Source organism: Macaca fascicularis, chromosome 7, assembly GCF_037993035.2.
Source record: "Macaca fascicularis isolate 582-1 chromosome 7, T2T-MFA8v1.1".
NCBI classification, from domain to species: Eukaryota; Metazoa; Chordata; class Mammalia; order Primates; family Cercopithecidae; genus Macaca; species Macaca fascicularis.
The window spans coordinates 136,396,440-136,413,338 of NC_088381.1; the positions used below are offsets into that span (position 1 = coordinate 136,396,440).

Consider the following 16,899-nt stretch of genomic DNA (forward strand, 5'->3'; position numbering starts at 1 on the left):
CATTGCTATGTGAAAGCTCCCCAGCTCCCTTCATTACGGTCATCCCACGGACAGAGGACCATGCTGTGACTCAGAGGCCCAGCTCTTCCTAGCCGTGCTATTCCCTAAGTGAACTTCAGTGAGTTGCTTTATCTCAGTGACTGTGTTTCATCTGTGAAACGGGAGTGTCGGATTGTCAGGGCAAGACCTTGGAACCTTCACTGAGTGGCATGGTCGTGGGCATTCCTTCTTATTGTCATTGCTTAAATAAGCACGAAGATACTTTCCTGAAGAATGATGTTTGGAAGGAAGGAACCTAGACTTTGGTATGGGGTGGCAATGGAGTAAATCCTAAATCCATTCCTTGTTAACAGGCTTGTAAGTGGAATTCTTGCCTAGCAAGATTTAGGATAGTTCTCTAGCTCAGGAGTTGGCAAACGTTTACTGTAAAGGGGCAGAGAGTGACTATTTTTGGCCTTGCAGGCCACAGGGTCTCTACCACAACTGCGAGGCAGCCATGGACAATACATAAACAAATAGACATGGCCTTGTTCCAGAGGACTTTATTTACATCGGGCTGCAGGCCGGATTTGACCAGTCAGCCATGGTTTGCTTACCCCTGCTTTAGCTTATGGGGGGTGCCCAGCAAGCACTTGGGAAATTAATTTGTTGAAGATAGGTGAGTAGAGGCCTCTGCTAGTCCTGTGCCTTGGTTTTAGCTCTGTTTACACAGGACCAGGTTCTGTGTTCTTGCCACTGAGTCACAGCTGCAAGACCCTCACCTCCTGCTAGCCCCACTCCCCCAGCTTTGAGTGATCCCAGGTTCCTTCAAGCCCACTGCTGAGTGGGGAGCAGTTTCTGTGCCTTCCAGGGTCTGTCTCCCACACTGCCACTCCCTATCCAGGGCCTTTTCCCTCCATCCTGAGTTTGTGGGACACACAATTTGTAATCTCCTTAAAACTGAAGAAGCGAGGTCTCTGATTCATGTAGATTAAAATCAGCTGCAACCTATTAATGGTCCAGGGCCCAAGACAGATTTTAGGAAACAAAAACACTGGACCAAATTAGACTGAGCCGGCCTCTGTCTCCAGGGAAGGGAGGTAGCGTAGGAGGCTGGGGGCGGGGAGTGGCCATGTGGTTTTCATTACTTTGGATTCTCTTCCTGAAGCGAAGTCACCCAACACAAAGCGAATGGAGCGCCAAGGCAGCGGCCAGCCTCTGGAGCCCGGCTCTCCCTGGTAGAAGCCCTGGGTCCTGTTGGGGGGCTCTGGCTGGTTGTGTGTCTGTAATTAACAGGTTTCAAAGTGGTTATTTTGGAAAAGAGAATTTCAGTGGCGCGTTAAAATCCTTTCATCAGCCATCAGCTGCCGTCCCAAGGCCTTCAGCAAGGCCTGAGCCACTTAAGGCTTCTGAGAGCTTTAAATTCCCAGGGTCCTGTTTGAGAATGTGTTGGCTTTTGCCATGGGTTTTATTGGGCTGATGGTTGCCATGATTTTCATTATGTTGTTTGGTTCCTGGGATCATAAAAATGTTTGCCTCTTCCTAGAGTACCTAGGATCATTAAAAAGAAAAGGAAAAAAAAAAAAAGACCCTGCATTTGTAGCTGCTACATAACATACAAACCGTGGCTTCCTTGGGGGAAAAGGGCCAGCTCCAGCTCTGGGCTAGGGAAAATCATCAACCTGGAAGAGACAGGACAAGCAGCCACACCCAGTCTCCACCTCCCTCCCATCCAAGGACACTGAGGCCCAGAGAGATGCTCCTCTAAAGCCGGTCTGGAATCCTGGTCCCACTCTCGGTCAGGTGCTCTTTCTCTTCCTGGTGACTTGAGGTTGTGAGTAGAGTTGGGAAAGGTAGAGGAGTCTGAATTCTGCTGGACTAGTGCTTTGGGACACCTCTAGGTGTGGAAGAAATGGTCAGATTTACAGGCAGCATAAAGTGAAATGCTGATGTGGACAGAGGAGCAATCCGGGCCAGCACGGGCATTCCCATGGCGGATAGGACAGAGCGCTCCTCTGAGGCTGGAAGGGTTACTGGAGCCTTCACTTGGCACCCACAGCCCTGAGACATGGAAAGAAGGGAAACAGGTACCAAATCCCACAAGCCTCAGAGATAATTTCTCACTGCTTTGAATATGAAACCTCTGAAATCTAGTCAAGCTCCCAGAATCACCATAGGGGGTGACAGGAATTTTGGTTAAGCCAGTATTATCTGATAAGTGGAACACTAACCTGGCTTTACTTCCTATTTTGATGATGGCTACCTTCCAGAACCTTCTTGCATGGAAAACATGACAAAAATTCTGGGAGAATTGCTATTAAATACCTCTGCTGCTTAAAAACAAGGCCAGACCAGCAGACCTTGCTCTCAGCAGGACACATGTAAGAACTAGTCTACAATAAAGAAGCTATGAAGGCGTGTTCAGAGAATTAGAGGGTGTCAGAGCTGGGAGGGAAATTGGAGTTCAGCTAGACCAGGCTTTCATTTTACAGATAAGGAAAGTGAGGCCTCAGGGCATATCCAAAGTGATCTAGGGGGCATAGGGAGTCCAGGATTTTCTTGACTATCCCATTCTTCACAAGGCCACTGTTCCCCTTTTGGGTTGATATTGTCGTTCATTCATTCATTCATTCAGTTTTTACTACCTCCTATGTGTCAGATGCTTGTAGGCACTGCTAATTTTGTTTCTTTGAAGTTTTTAGAAGTGGAATAAAAGAGACACATTTCTGTGGACTACATTAAAGGAGGAAAGGAGTTTTTCCCCAGTCTGGGGAAAGTCTGGTGACTTTTGTGAGCCTGGGGCATCTTTGGGAAATGCCTGCCCTTTTGGGTGTACCTTTCAGATGAGTGTGAAATATCTGTCAGGTAAAGGGGTGACTTGCCTAGGCTGCCCCCACTTGCAGTGACCCCCGCTCCCAACAGCCACCTGGCAGTGTGGCCCAAAGCAATCTGGAAGTAGACATCAGCAGAGATTCTCTGGATCCAAATTTGAGTGAGGGCTGGCGGGAACCCAGGCTAGCTGGAGGCTGCAGCTTGCATGGGTCTCTCCGTCTGTTTCTCATCATTCTCCTCCTACAGTTTGCTTGTCAGTCCTTTGCTCTTGTTTACCTCTGTGTGGATAATTCGTCGATTATAAATCAGAGAACTTGGCACGGAGTTCTGGATTATCTGTGATCTTTAACTTTCCCAGGGCAAAAGAAATTAAACCAGCGAATCTCTTTGTTTCTCATGGTTCAGCATCCAAATCGTGGAAGTGTGAGTCTGTGTGGAGTGAGACAGCCTGAGCCCACCTCTGCCCTGGCCCCCACGCTCTAGGTGAGCAGTCATGCATCCATGCATTCATTTATTCCCTCAACAAATATTCAGTGAGTACCCATGTGGCACACTCTCTTCTAGAAACTGGAGATACAAGGTTAAAAAAAAAAGGACACTATTCCTTCTTACCTTGTTTCTTAGTATGGGTGACAATAAGCAAACAAACCAACAAACATACATGCTAGTGATAAATGCCTTGAAAAAACGTAAGCCAGGTAAGAGATGGCAGTGAGGGGTGCACTATTTTACACACAGTGGGGTCAAGAAGACCTCTCTGAAGAGGTGACATTTGAGCAGAGATTGGATGAAGAGAGAGTAAGCAATGTTCAACCCAGAAAGAACATTTCAAGCAGAAGGAATAGCAAGTGCAAAGGCCTGGGACAGGGACAAGTGTGATGTGTTTGGGGAACAGTAAGGAAGCCAGGGACTGGAGTAGAGCAAACAAAGGGGACAACTATAGTACATTAGGTCAGAGCAGTGGGCAGGGGCCAGCCATGGAAGTGGTGACTTCGGATTTTGTTCTGAGCCTCACAGGATGTCCTTGGAGGTTTTGGATGGGAGTGATGCAGCAAAGATGAACATTCAGAGGCTATAGAGAGGCTTGTGGAACAACAGTGGGCCAGCTTGGGTTAAACATTGGCATTCAGACACATGGCAATGGTAGCTGCACCTCATGGGTGGTGCTTCCAGTGGGAACTTTTGAGAGCTACATGTCTCAACAGGGTGAGGCTGGGCCTGGGAGCTCACTACCTCTACCAATTAGTGTTAAGCCCAGAAAAAGGAAATGCTGCTGTTTAAATCGTAGGGTTGGAACCTGTGAGTCATAGAACCCTCAGCCAAATGGACCATGGTGAGCTCTGGAAGTTACTGGTGCAGGGTCTGAAGCCCCCATCTGGGTTGTTTTGCCACCCGTGGGGACTTCCAGACACATTCGGAAGAAGCAGACTCAAATACAAACCCCATATTTAGGGGGTCCAGCTTTATTTTTGGCTGACTGTATACTGTCTGGTCAGTTTCCTTCCCAGTGTCTTTTGCTTTGGAAAAGGCAGGCTACCTCACAGGGGTGCGGAGAGAAAAGGGGAAACACATGGATTTGGGGCTCAATCAACCCCACAACACAACCCTCACCTCATTACTCCACTGGCTTTTGGAAAAGCTACTGAACCTCCTAGAGCTGTGCTGGTCAGTGCAGTAGCTGCCAGCCACATGTGGCTGTTTACATTTAAAGCAATTTAAGTGAAATAAAATTTAAAAATTTGGTTCCTCAGTTTCACTTACCATATTTCAAGGGCTCAATAGCAACATGGGGCTTGTGGCTACCTATTGGACAGCGAGATGTAGAAGGTTTCCCTCGTGGCAGGAAGCTCTGTTGAACAGTTTCACTTCTTTAAAAAGGAAGCGATCCATGAGAACTGAACAAGTTAACAGGCACAAAGCACACGGTGCTCTGCCGGTCTCACTCCAGGTGCTCAGCAAATGGTAGTCACTATGATTGATCATGTGAATCTCCATCCTCACTCTGCTACCGACTAGCTGCGTGGCGAGTCATTCAACCTCTCTGAGCCTCTGTTTTCTGATATGTAAAATGGGAATAAAAAGTACCGCGGAGGACATTCCCACAGCATAACATGATCCTTGTTTTTCTCAGTTCTCTCTGGACCCATGAGAACTTCCTTACCAACCCTCAGCTGACTTATCTAGACCAGAGCTTGGAAACTCCAGTCTTGCAGCACTTAGCAAGAAGCAGGACCACTGTGGCCCAATAATGCAATCTGGAGATTTTGGCCATTCTGAAGGGTTTGACCATGGCTTGTGGTATGGAGTTCTAATGAAATGAGTGGACAAATCTGATCAAGAAAAATAATCATTTGACTCAAGTCGGATATTTACCCTGCTCTGCTCTGAAAGACAGCATGCCTTGGGTTCCCCAGCTGCAGGCCCCGGCTTCCCTGGCTAAACGTTCCTCCTGTGGGCAGGGCTCTCAGAGAGGGGCTCCCAAGCAACCCTTCTAGTGTCTCAGCCTCCAATCAGTCTTCCATTTTCCACTTGGGGTTTTTGTTGTTGTTTAAACGTTTATTAACTGCAGGCATTTGGCGGTGGAAGTTGGGATTTGCCTGAGGCTGGGAGGAAGTTATTTGCCAGGCCAGGATAAGGTGTGGTTTAAGGGTTGAAACTGGAATCCCCTTCACCTGCTTAATGCATTTCAGGGGAGATTTGTTTTCAACTCCCAAATTACCTGCTAGGAATTCTAGACCTGAGATCCTATCTCACTGGCTGTTTTCTTTCATTTTCGAAAAGAAATACAAAGAAAAAAGAGTGAAAGGCTCAAACACAACATTCTTGCACTCTCTTAAATAAAATTACATACAGTGAGTGATTTTCTTCCCTGTCTTCTATAAAGCGGTAAGGCAAGGGCCTGACCTAGCCCAGAAAACTTCTGCTCCCCGGGAGGTGCGGCTGGGAGCTGCAGAGAGCAGGTGATACTAAAGACATTTCTTACGTGCTTACGTGTATCTTACTGAAATATAATTTATTTTCAAATATTAATTTTATGCCCAGCAATCTTACTAACCTTTCCTTTAGTTTAATAATTTATTTGTAATTTTGGGGGTATTTTCTATGTACAAATCACACAAAGGTTATGGGGAGTGTTAAAACTCATAATGGAGTCTCCAGTAAGTTCAGAAGAAACAGCTAGAAGGACCTGTGTCCAAGCTTGTGGAGGGTAAGTGAGCAAGAAGTTGCCTAAATGATGGTATAACTATGAACAACAGGACAAAGATAGACAGCAAAGACATTTCAGACATATGGACCAATAATTTCTTTTCTTCCTTTCTTTCTTTTGTTTTTTTTTTAGAAAGACAGGGTCTCCCTCCCTCTGTCATCCAGGCTAGAGTGCAGTGGTGCAATCACAATTCACTGTAGCCTCAACCTCCTGGGATTAAGCGATCTTTCAGCCTCAGCCTCTCAAGTAGCTAGGACTACAGGTGTGCACCACCATACCTGGCTATTTTTTGTCTTTTCTTTTAGAGATGGGGTCTTGCTATGTTGCCCAGGCTTGTCTCAAACTCCTGGCCTCAAGTGATCATCCCACCTCAGCCTTCCAAAGTGATGGGATTACGGGTATGAGCCACCCAGCTGGACCACTTTCTTTAGTTCTTCTTTTTTTTTTTTTTGAGATGGAATCTCACTCTGTTGCCCAGGCTGGAGTGCAGTGGTGCAATCTCAGCTCACTGCAAGCTCTGCCTCCCAGGTTCATGCCATTCTCCTGCCTCAGCCTCCCGAGTAGCTGGGACCACAGGCACCTGCCACCATGCCTGGCTAATTTTTTGTATTTTTATTAGAGACAGTGTTTCACCATGTTGGCCAGACTGGTCTCGAACTCCCACCCTCAGGAGATCCGCCCACCTCAGTCTCCCAAAGTGCTGGGATTACAGGCGTGAGCCACCGCGCCCAGCCGGGAAGCTGGACCCATTTCTTTAGGCTGGCAACTTTAAAATATTTTGGCTATAAGTACTCCTTTATATGCTTAACAGTTGTTGACTGATGATCTTGAGGAGCCTTGGTTTATGTGGGTTGTATCTATTGATAGATCCTGTGGTAGCCATCTTCTAGAATAGCCTCCAAAAATCTTACCCCTAGTATTCATGCCCTTGTGTAGTCTCTTCCCAAATTGAATCAGGGCTAGTCTATGTGACAGAAAATGGCAGAAGTGATGGTAGGTGATTTCAGGGGCTAGGTTATAAAAGGGACTACTTGTTCCCACTTGGCCTCTATTGTTCACTCTGGAGAAAAAGCAATCCTGTGTTTTGAGTACCCCAGGGGAAGACCTACATGGAGAGGAAGGAACCAAGGCCTCCTGTCCACAGCCAGCGACACTGGCCTGACTTATAAATGAGCTATCTTGATGGCAGATCCTCCAGCCCCAGTTAAGCCTTCAGATGACTGCGACCTCCTGAGAGACTGCCTAGCCAGAACTGCCTAGCCAAGCCACTCCTGAATGCCCGAACCACAGCAACCAGAGATAACAAGTGATTCTTGTTGTTTTAAGCCACTAGGTTTCAGGATACTTTGCTATACAGCAATAGATAATTAAATAATTTACCATATTAAAAACTAAAACCAAAAATAATATTTGTTCATTTAATACATATTCATTGTTAATGAATAAATTAACATTTAGTAATTTATTAAAATGCATATATTCACTAATCCATTTAAATGTTAAAAATAACAACATTTTATTATAAGAATAACTTTTTTTAAAAACCCAAGTGAGAAGAGTGACAGTGTTTTACATTTTTGCAAATCTCTTGACTGTCTGACTTAATAGAAGACAGCTGGATTCTCATATCGGCTTCTGCATTCAATCAGCTGTGATAATGTTGTTTTGGTTGAAGTATGCGAAGGAAACCCAGCCTCACATAGATATTTTGTTGGAAAAGGGAGGAATATTTTAATAGTCTTTTCAGATAATTGTGAATATTCTTGTTTGACATTATACCAAAACTCAACCAATAGTAGATTACTAAGGTTAGTTGCACTGTAGAATCTGAAACTGTATCAATGAACTTTTTGTGCTCAGTTATGTTAAAATTCAGTTGTCTGGCTTGTACTCTGAATAGATCTTTTGCTCATGCATGATTTTGTAATACTATGCATGGGTCATTTGGAAAATATTGCTTCACTAAGTCATGCAGATTTTTTAAGTTCGATGAATTTCATGATGAAAACTAAAAGTTCTTATTTGTTAATATCATCACTGATCTCATCAAAAACCTCTATAAGTGTTGGGAAGGTGTTAAGTTCACTATGGCAGATGCAGGTTTTAAAAAATTCTAATTTTTGCTTTATACTTCTATTTTGGCAGAAAATACTGTCAATTATTTTCTTTCTTGAAGTGATGAGCTCAGTTTTTTCATTTTTGAGAAAATGCCTGTCAAATAACCAAATCTGAATAACCATGGTTACTTGGTCCTTTTGAGTAAACATTGTGTTCCATGAAAGTGGCTAGTGCAGATCACAACTCAAGACACTCACACAAGTGCTTTTCCTCCAGATGACTGTCATACTTCGGGATGCACTGGAAATGCTTGATACTTTGTTTCCAAGTCATCACACAAAGGGAAGGGAAGGGAAGGGAGAGGGGGGAAGGGAAGAAAGGGTACACTTTTGGGCAAGATTTTATAAAATTAATAATTTTTAATGTCTAATTTAGGACATTCTTCAGTGAAACTGGCATTTTTTTCCACCTGTAAGTTTGTAGCAGTGAAGAATACCATGATTGCCAGCATAGTTCAGCGCCAGCAATTTTACCCAGATGTCAACACAGTGAAGAAGGCAAATAACATCTTGGTATTATTATGAAAATAGTTTTCAGCTTGCAGACACCCTAATAGGGTCTCAGGGATCCCAGGTGACTGCAGACCTCACTTGGAGAATCAGTGCTTTAGGGAGATGGCTGCCATTCAACTACTGGTAGCATTTACAGGTAAATGTGCTACATGCTAAGACATATATGTACCAAGTCTTTGGGCAAAATTGTAATCACCACCATTTATTGCATAAACTAGAAAACATATCAGCTTATTCTTGTAGCTGGACTAGATATGAGACAGGCGTTTTATTTAAGGGGGATTTTTTGTGGTTTTATTTATCTCACTTGTCAAAGGTATATGGATGGTGGTGAGGAAGCTAGGCTCTAAGCCATTTCTGAAACTGTCAGTGTTGAATAAATAAGATATATAAGGAAGCTAACACTTGCACCCCTTCCTTTGTAACTCTTCTACCGCCTTGATCCAGTGAGCCCTGAAAGCTCAGGGGGCTGAGGAAAACATCCTTTTTAGAGTAGCAGGGTTCCCTCAACTCCAGTCTAGAAGTGGGCAAAGTTCTCACATTGGCAGTGCCTGCAGCATGGGACAAGAGAAGCAGCTGGCCCCGAAGGCCGCGTTTGTTCAAATGGCCGTGGCACCTGTGAGCACTGTACTGCCGTGGAAGAGCTCAAGTTATTGCCTCTGCTAAAGTGCCTCTGAATTCCTACAGAGTGGACTTAGAGCAAGACAGGGCGGGGACACAGTTGTTTTCCATTCTTGTTCAGTTAGGCTTACACATCCTCTCACTCCCAAAAGGCAGAGTAGGCTTGCGCCCCACACCTGACTGGGCTCAGCTCTTTGGCGAGTGATTGCATAGCTGTTCTGCCTGTGACTACAGGCCCCGGTCTGCAGGCGGGAAACAACAGGCAGTTGTGTCCTGAGCCCTGGGAACTGGAGAGCTTTCCACATCTGTTCGCCTAGTCGGGGGCGGGAGGAAATCACCAGAACCTTCAAACATGGGGCCAGAGCAGGGAGACAAAGGGGAAGCCTTAAGCCGATGGCGACCCCGGGTCATATGAGCCCCCCCAGGCGCCCCCCCATCCCCTTTCATCCCCTCAGGTCCCCGACACTCAGCCTTTTCATCCTTCTCCAGGTCAGCAGGATCAGGTTAATGTGAGTTGACCAGAAAGCTTATCAAATGAAGGCAGGGACAGGTGTTTGAAACCCCTTCCCTGCTGAAAGCTGGGTTGAACAAGGTTAGCAGTGTAGCTGAGGCCAACTTCCTACACTAATTGCATTTTCTTTCCTGGAGCTCCTTCTCTTCCCCTTCCTTGCTCTCTGGTTTGGAACCCCTCAAGGTCTCTGAGAGCCGGTAACCAAAACAAACCATTCAAAAAACGAAGGATTTAGGGGAAAAAAATAGGGGATGTGACATTCTAGACCGAACAGTGGCCCTTCTATGCCAGAGCCTAGGAACCAGCATTTGGAGGCCACTTCCACCCAGTGGGCATGCTGAAATCAGTTACTATGGGCTTATCAGAACTGATTGCACAAACCTTTTCCCAACTTCACAATCATGATGTCCTATTTGTAGCTTGAGTTGACCAAGGTGGGAATATTTGTACCACAGAAATCAGCAAGCTACAAACCAGGCTTTTCCACCTCCAGAGCCAGTTGTTAAATATTTACCGGCACACCAATGCCTCCACTGTAGCTACTGTCACTCAAAGTATGATTCTCAGACCAATTACATAGGAATTTCCTAGAGATCAGAAATGAGGTGGGGCAGGAGGGTTGTTATTTAACATGCAGATTTCCTGGCCAACCTGAATTAACTGAATCAGAGTCTCTGGAGGTAGAGCCTGGGGAAATGCTTTTTAGCAAGTCCCTAAGGTTATTAATAAATTCAGTAAAGTTTGAGACTTCAGCCTGAGGGAATAGGAGAAAAGAGTGGGTGTGCATCTGACTCTTGGCATCTGGAAGGAACAGCTGGCTTCAGTCCCAGTTGGCCTAAGAATGGACAGCTGTTTTCCCTTGAGATAGAAACTTCATGACAGGAAAAAGAGGTGGGAATTTTGGGGTCTCAGCTACCCACTGACAACACGACTGGTTCTGCCTTAGATCTCAGGATGAACCCATTTTCCAACTTGAGACTTTGACCCAAGACAGCATGAGCAAATGCCCAGATGTATGTACAACGTGGAGAAAGTCACCATCATTTGCACCAATAGTGGGGCCAGTGGAGCCAGGGAAATCCCAGAGTCAGTTTTCCATATTAGATTGCCCAGCACAGCATTTTTCCTTCAGATTTGTCTAGACATTATCAGGAGCTTTCACAATAAGGCATGATTTTGTAAAGCGAAGACCTTGTTGACTTCATCCCACTGAGCTGGAAGAGAGGGTCTTTTAAGGCAGAAAGAAAAAGAGAAGAAAAGGAGAAGAGAGAAAGTTTATTTGCCTAGATGTAAAACAGAAAGTTCATAAGGAGCTTAACTCTGCTTTCGAGTTGTTTTGCACCTGCCTGAGGGAGTGGTTTAGACGGGGACAGGTAGTGTGAAAACAGAGCTGGTTAGTAAATTCAAGAGCTGGGGTTTGGACCCAATTTTACAGCAAAACAAACAAAAACCAATGCCCTTTCCTGCCAAGCACAATGCAGTATTTTTTCAACATGCAGTTGGAACCCAGAAGAATCCTTAATGGGCAACTGGGGTAGTGACATAGGACATATACGCTCAAAGTACTATGATTTCCTAAACCATCAGAGCCCTCTATATCCTGATGCAAATTCTGAAACATAATCCAAAGCCACATGTAAAACTTATGGGGTGATAGGCAAGTAAATTATGAACTATTAGATTATTGGCTATTAGATTATGCACTGGAATGGATAATTGAGAGTCAACCATATTGATGCATATCATTTAGGCACTCCCCATATTAGACAGTTAAGCTTGTAGCAGTTTGCTAAGTTCATGATCATGTGATCATTTCCTATATATTTGTTCTAACTATTCAGGGCTTTAATTAAACATAAAACTTCATCAAATGGGAGGAGGAAGAAACCAAATGGCCCTTCAGGAAAACAAGATATGAGCTCATGTATTTTTTGCCAGGTTTCACGGCCTTTCTTTGTGCCCAGAAACTCTTCCTCACCCCAGGACCCATCGTCACTTTAATACTATCCATTCAACAAATACATAGTGAGGACCTACTGTGTGCCAGGGAGGGTGTGGAAGAAAGGAGACAAACCACCTGGTCTCATTCTCAGGAATTTTACAGTCTATCAGGAAACAGGTATTACACAAGTCAGTATAAAAAATAAATAAGTGATTATACATTGTCCTAAGGGCTGTGCAAGGAAAGTACAAGGTACAAAGAGAAACGTCAATAGTCCTGAAGGGTTGACTGCATCAAGAACATGTCCATGGAGACCAGGCTGATGGGGTGTTTGTTTGGGTTGTTTTGGGTGGTGTGGGGTAGGGGTAAGGGGACACGGAGCGTTCTGTTTGAGGTACTTGAAAGGGCGGTCAAGTAGGTGACTGAATATCCAAATCAAGAGAGTCGGTAGTGGAGAGGTGATTCAAGCCCACACCTGGATGAGGTCATAGGGATGGAATGTCCGAGGAGAGGCAACAGCTGGGGCCTGCTCTCTGGGCCACCCATATGCAGAGCTCACGAAGGAGGCACTCCCAGAGAGGAGGGAGTCCCAGAAGCCATTTGCAAAGGGTATTTTATGAGTGGGCAACGTGAAAGTACCAACATCAGAAAAGCAACTCAGGGCCTCCAGGACACACCTGACTCCCCACTTCTCCCTTCTCACGAGCCAGGCAGGCTGTCTGCAGGCCAGCCAGTGAATTGAACTGGGGCTCTCAGAGTCTGAACAGCTGGCCATGTCTTGGACAGTGCTTCGTGACTCTAAGTTATTACTTTCTGTTCCTTTCCTAGTCCCGAACTCAGACCCGGGCTCTTTGCTCCCCAGAGCTTCTAAGTGTGTAGGTATCAGGAAGAGAGCAAATAAACCAGTTCACACAGATGTATGAATAATGTTTAATCAGCCAGTTCTCTTTGAGATGTATTGTCATAAAGAAGCAAAACTAAATCTCTAATCTGTGGAATTTCAGGCAACCTTAGACGTTTCACGTGGTGCCCTTGAGAGGGAGACCTTTTGAGCTGGGGCTGCCACCCTGTTCCCTTCTAGCTTCCCCGCACTGTTCCTGCAGCAGCTTCTTTTCTTCCTCCATTTCTGAATCCCCAGAGTCTTGAAAACCTCCAGAATTCTCAGAATGGTTCCTTAGGCACCAGTGGCCATGCCTCTGACAATTACAGTAGCTAACATTTATATGTAATTGTTAGCCCCTCATATTAAACCTATGTTAACCCTATGTTAAATGAAGTTAACCATAACATAGGGTCGCTGTGACTTCACAGCAAACTTCAATCCTACGTTAACTGACTTCACAGCAACCCTATAAGATTGGGTCGGTTACTCTTCTCCTCTGGGTGAGGCTGCGGCTGGATGAGAGATGTTTATTAACTGCCTGTGGACACACAGCTGGCAGGCTGAAATTTGAAGCAGGGTCTTGCACCCAAACCACACTCAGGGCCTCGTGAGTGGGATGTCAGCCTGAGTCTGCCCCCGCTTGGGTTTGCTGTCCTGAGAGAACAAAAGCGAATCCATGTTCTGGTTCTCTGAGGCAGCTCTTACTAGACCTTACTCAGTTTGACACCTTTCTGCGGCTGGAAAGGAGGACAGCGCAGGTCAAGGCCCTGGTTGCTGATTACAGAAAAGATGGGAGTCATGTAGGGTGTCACCTACTGTCTCCTGAGGGAGAAAACCGAAAACTGCTACCTGAATTTCTAGGATGAGGTCGAAGGCATAATCTTTTCAGGTCAAATCTCTTGGGCAGAATTGAAGAGACTGGAAAAAAAAAAAAAATGGAAGTTTCCCTCACCGTTTCTGGGATGTCTGAATTCCTCCCTCTCTGGCATGGAGCCGCTGGAAGGCTCCATAATCCTCCCTCTCCTGGCTCAGAGGCCCAGCTACACTTTCTAAAACAACCCAGAGCCATCTGATTTGAAGCATGTACCGGCTCGTGTGTGGAAGACAGTAATTACCTCCATTCCAGTTAGGAAAGCTGAAACCTGCCTGTTTCATGCCTCAAACAATTATCGAAGTGCCTTTTGAAGCTCTGGATAGAAGAGAAAAGCAAAACAAACCAGAGCCAATTAGAGCCTGGGATTTGAGCGTGGCTTAGTTTTGTGCAGTGGGACTTGGGGGGAACTGTGGGAGAGGGTCAGAGGTCACCCCAAACCTCCAGCTGCCAACCAACTTTGCCCGTGCCAAAAGAACATTATGTAGCATTTAAAATCAAGGCCCCTCTGCCTGACTCAGGAACAATTTGCAGGAGCAACCTCTGCATCAGCTGTGAAGAGGGCTCCCTGATTAGATAAGGCCTGGAATGCATTTGATGTTGAACAAAACAGTTCTCTGACAGCTTTTCTTACTTGCCATTAGAATGTTTTCCCCTCAGCTGAAACTTGGTAAGATAAAGTGAATCCCCAGGGACCCTTTTGGTTTTGGGTACATATTTGAGGAATATTTGTGGCCTGTGTTCCATTTGGAGTTAAGGTTCTTGGTCCCTGAAGTTCTTCCAGGCTTGGTGGTAAAATCTGGCCGTTCAGAGGCAGGCTGTGATGAGAGTGGAAAGCAGATACCAGGCATGAGGGCAGAGGACAGCAAGTGGCTCTGCCGTGGAATGGGAAGCCTGAAGCCTTTTTTTACAGTCCCCAAGGACAGTTCCCTGGCATTCAACACTGCCACAAAGCACAGAGTGGAAAGTGGAGTTGGGGCATGGAGGGGGTTGAAGCTGGATTAGAATGAACTTGGCCAAGATCTGTTCATGATGTCTGGGGTGGCCTTTTGGATTAATAGGATTTGATTGACTGTCAGGGCAACGTAGCACTATCTGGGAGGTTCCCTTTTGAGTTTGGGTGAGGATCAGGAAGACAGCCAGCACCAAAGAGCCCTAAGAGAACCCACTATACCTTATTTACATCCCTAACCCAAGCTGGATAGAGGAGCTTTCTCCTGGCCCTGGCATAAGTGCCCAGCTTTCCATCTGCCTGTCATTTACCCCCTCAACAGTGGGCTTTGATGTCTACCCTCTGCTACAAGAAAAAGCATTTGTGGGAATGCCTCTTGGTATATGTGGGGGACTCTCCCTTGGCATAGGGAAAGTTGTCCTCCATACACACAGGTTTTGTATCCTGCAAGTGCTGTATTTTCTATCTGTGTTTGGTTGAAAAAAAAAATCTACATATCAGTAGACCCAGGCAGTTCAAGTCCATGTTACTCAAGGGTCAACTGTATTCCTATAAAGCAAAACAAAGAAGCATATTGCTTAGGAAGGTGTCTGTCATGCTCAAAATGGGGTGAATATCAATGGTCTGGTGGCATCAAAATGGCCAGTTCTGTGACAGTGAAAGAGGTTCATGTCTTATTTAATCTTTTGATAATAATAACAGCTATGGTGTATCACAGCTTTACCAAGTACCAGACACTGTTCTAAGGGCTTTGCATGGTTCACTTACTCCTTACTTCAGCCCTAGGTGGCAGGTGCTATAATTATCCTCATATTGTAGACAAGGACATTGAGACAGAGATGAAGCCACCTTCCCAAGGGCACACATGGCGTCTGCACTGCTCCTGACCAACCGACAGAGAGAGCTGCTGTCACGATCCTCAAATGAGTTACGCATGTCAAAAGTTTAAAAATAAAAAAGATAAAAAGATGCATAAAATTTAAAAATGTAACCATTTCAGGCTGAACAGACTAAAACTGAGAGATGGCCAGAGCAGAATATGAAAGATAAATCTATGGACAGAGTAAACCATGACTGGCTTGAAATTAGGGGCCTTACTCCTCCACACTCCTGACAGCGGTTGGTTCAAGACCAAGAAATAGAAGCACATCGTGAGTTCTACGCATGCTGCCCTGGGACACACAGAGGCTAAACATACCCACAGGCTCAAGCTGTCTTTGAAGTTGTGCCTAACAGATCCGAGATGCATGATGAAGGAATGTTCTGGATGCGTTCTTCTGAGATTTTAGAACTGAGTTCACTCACGTTCTCCTATGAACTGTCCCTTGTAGTCACTGTTCAGAAGGATCCCAGGCTGCCTGTGTCAATGATTTGACCCCACAGATGGTTCTTTTTTAGGTTCTGACAGGGAGCAGAAATGAGTTTTTTGACTCAAGAAGATGGACTTATCTGTAGTTCTTTAAAAACCATTTATGTGATTTACAGTGTTTTCTCTGAGGCAGGTCTCCAACGATTTCTCTCCAGGATGTGGCAGAGATCACCAGCTGCTTAGCAGGCCCTCAACTGGACCAAGAATGTTCGTGATAGGGGTTTCCACCCTTTCCATCTGTGGCCTATGATAGGCAGAGTAATGGCCTCCCAAAGATGTCCAAGTCCTGATCCTTTAAACCTGTGCATATGTTACATGGTGAGGGAGAATTAAGGAAGCAAAAAAGTGCTAATCAGTTGACTTTAGGATAGAAAGTTTGTCCTTGGCCCAGCATAATCACAAGGGTCCCAATATGTGGAAGAGAGAGGCAGAAAAGACAATGTCAGTAAAGCCATGTAAGAAAGACTCAATGGGCCATTGCCAGCTTTGGAGATGGAAGGGGCCATAAGCCAAGGACTGAGGGCCACCTCTAGAAGCTGGAAAAGGCAAGCAAATGGATGTTCCTCTAGAGCCTCTAGAAAGGAACATCGCCTTCCAGATGTCTTAATTTTAGGCCAGTGAGACCCGTGTCTGACTTTTGGCCTCCAGAATTATAAGATACATTTTCCTTGCTTTAAGCCATTCCATCAGTGGTAACTTGTTACAACAGCAATAAGAAACTAATTCAAAGTTATCATGGTTTTCAACCCCCAGGTCATAGGACCTGGAGGACATTGTCCCATGAGCTGGGAAGTGAAAACCATGGTGATCACCTTAGCATCTTCCCACTGACTATCTGGGAATTCTCATGGTGCTCCTGGCTAAGCCCCATCTACATGTGAGCACTTCAGCCATCAGTGTTTCCCTGCAATGGGGTCTCTTCTTGACGAGTGATGTTCCATTTCTTAGCAGTGTTGCCAGGGCCTCTCCTTAGTGTGGTCCAGACATCCTGTAGCATTACAACAAGCTGCTTTTCACACCCTCATTCGCCCAAAATGCCAAACACTTCCAGCCAGCACAGGGTCTGGGGGATTTTTCTCCCCTTCCAGATAGCCAGCCACA

General features: G+C 45.4%; 1 protein-coding gene across 4 annotated transcripts in view; it reads left to right on the forward strand.

Moving 5' to 3' along the window:
* The window catches only part of RAD51B (RAD51 paralog B), an 850,300-nt gene that overhangs the window by 670,802 nt on the left and 162,599 nt on the right, over window positions 1–16,899 (forward strand). Inside the window, exon 13 of one of the 4 annotated variants that reach the window (XR_006699893.3) lies at window positions 3,217–5,608. The exons of the other annotated variants lie outside the window; for them this stretch is intronic. The gene's annotated coding sequence lies outside the window, so the exon portion shown is untranslated. Of the gene's footprint in view, window positions 1–3,216; window positions 5,609–16,899 lie in introns of those variants that run through there. 4 annotated transcript variants of the gene reach the window in all.